This window comes from Crocuta crocuta, unplaced genomic scaffold (assembly GCF_008692635.1).
Source record: "Crocuta crocuta isolate KB4526 unplaced genomic scaffold, BGI_CrCroc_1.0 scaffold167, whole genome shotgun sequence".
Taxonomy (NCBI): domain Eukaryota; kingdom Metazoa; phylum Chordata; class Mammalia; order Carnivora; family Hyaenidae; genus Crocuta; species Crocuta crocuta.
Genome location: NW_027532406.1, coordinates 11592997 through 11595702, shown reverse-complemented (window position 1 = coordinate 11595702; position 2706 = coordinate 11592997).

Sequence of the window (2706 nt, the reverse complement as noted above, 5' to 3'; positions counted from 1 at the left end):
TTTTTTTTTTTTTTTTTTTTTTTTCTCATCTGACATAATCAAAGCAACTGCAATGCCCTATGGAACAGTAGCACCTGCAGGAAAAGACCCAGTCTAGCAACTGCTGGTACTATCAATTCATTACTTGATTCTCACACATCAAGGCACTTCTTCTCCCCCTTCCTGTACACGTAGTCGATGAAACTGAAGAAAACAGAGCTTAGAGTGTTCACGCTGAACCCCCACAACTACACAGCTGACCCTCGTACATCCTGTCAAAATAATGTCCTTCAGAGAACAGGCTTTAAACACACAATAATGCAGCATCTTTCTTCTAGCTAGGAGTTGCAGAGAAGAAAACTGTTCCATGATACATTTAACCTCTGTAAAAGAGCCTATATTTTAAAAGATGCTTACAATTAAATAAGAACTAGATAAGAACACTGACATGAGAAAAACCTGCAACATTTAAACTGCACAAAAAAAATATGATCAAGGGAAAAAATTACATACTTCAAGCCTACTGACAATGTCATAAGCAAAAATATTTTAAATAACAAAGTACAATATTTTTCACTCAACAATAAGTATTTTCTTAGTGTATTTTTTAGAAATGAAAATGTAAAATTTACCTGAACTGTAATCCATGATTTGAGAAAAATATTCTATCTTGTTTTGTCAATATTTTAATGTATTCTTAGTATTTTAGAAAACTTTTGATATTATAAAAAATGTTTAAAATTTCTTTGGCATTACTACACCACTAAAGGTCTGTCAGATAAGAGGGAAAACTGTCTAGTGGGCTGATCATGCTGTGCTGGCAATTTCTCAAACATCTGCTAAAGGTCAGATTTCCATTGCATGGAAGCAATCAATGGAACTACACAATTCTCCTAGCACTAAAAGAAGCTAAACAAAGAACACTATTTTACATAAGTAATGAAACATAACCCTAGCTTTGTATTAAACTGTAGCAAAGTCTATCTCCTTGTCTGTGCAGAATTCATATATTTAGAACATGGTTGTAAAATTCTATTCGCATTTTATTTTAAAATTATGTTTATTATGTTCTTAAAGTATGTTTATAAAACTACCTGCCATTTGGTAAAAAATTCTATTTGCATTTTATTTTAAAATTATGTTTATTATGTTCTTAAAGTATGTTTATAAAACTACCTGCCATTTGGTAAAAAATTCTATTTGCATTTTATTTTAAAATTATGTTTATTATGTTCTTAAAGTATGTTTATAAAACTACCTGCCATTTGGTAAAAAATTCTATTTGCATTTTATTTTAAAATTATGTTTATTATGTTCTTAAAGTATGTTTATAAAACTACCTGCCATTTGGTAAAAAAATACATAATCAATTTTTAATTTCACACCACTAAATAGCACTATATATCCAAATGAAATTTTAAGGATAACTTAAACAATAAATATTTATAGGGGTTTTTTTTTTACAATTATGAAAATTATAATAGTAGGTCACTTATTTAGGTGAGTGTTTCATTTTCCAAGTAATTCACATAAGATGACTGAGTTTACAAGAAGTTTTATCGTTAAAACTAAACTTGTCATAGGAACATTCAGATTTTTCTATGATTATAGGCACTGATGTCAGTTACTTTGGAAAAATTTTTGATACAAATCACCTTGAACACAATCCATACTCTTCAACTCTGGTAACTTTATCAGTTGTATGAACAAAGTAATGAAACACAGTAAGTTACCAAAGAATTAAATTTAAATATTACAAAAAGCATTGCCAATGTACATTTTTAGATGAGATACTATTTTATTGGATTTTCTTTCTTTTTTTTTTTTTTTAAGAACAGAAATATTAAATCTAAAATTAAAAGTTACACTACTCAGGCACCTGGGTGGCAGAGTCAATTGAGCATCTGACCCTTAATTTTGGCTCAAGTAATGATCTCCTGATTCACGGGATTGAATCCCAGCATTGGCATCACAGAGCCTACTTGGGATTCTCTCTCTCCCCGTCTCTGCCTCTCTCCAACTTGCACTCACACACACTGTCTCTCTCTCAATATAAATAAACTTAGAAAAAAGTTAAAGGACTTTACTTTTCCCTTCAAAGTACCATGCACTCTATTGAAACACTCAAATTGCCACGAAAGTTTTACCCTATAGCCATAAAACGATGAAATATAGTATTTTTAAATGTAAAAGTACAATTTTATATAAGCCTACCCAATTATAAATGGACAGTTTTAAATCTTAGATTAAAACACTTTGCCAAAAGACACTCAGAAAATTAGTGAATAAAACTTAAATGATCAAGTGACTCTTTGAAGCTTTAGTTTTCAAAAGCTTAATGTTCATATTTTTATGTAACATAGGGTTTCCTCTTTCATTCAAAAATATGTTAAAGTTACTAGGAAATAGATGAATCATAAAACCCTGCCTATGATTATGCTATATACTATGGACTTCTATCATATTGTAGATACAAATTATTTCCTTCTAAAAAACGAAAAACAGGTAACTTACTTCTAATGAGATGACTGTTAAGGAAAGTAGAACCATAAACAATCCAATCTTGCCAAAATAACTAAAGTAAGACAGGTGTTGTCAAGTTAGAACTACCTCATTTTCCTAATACAGGCATGTTCTTATTTTTTGATGAACTCAACTATTTAGATTATAATTTTGCTCTAATAACCTTTATTACATTACATAGGATTATAATCTAATTCTAAAGAA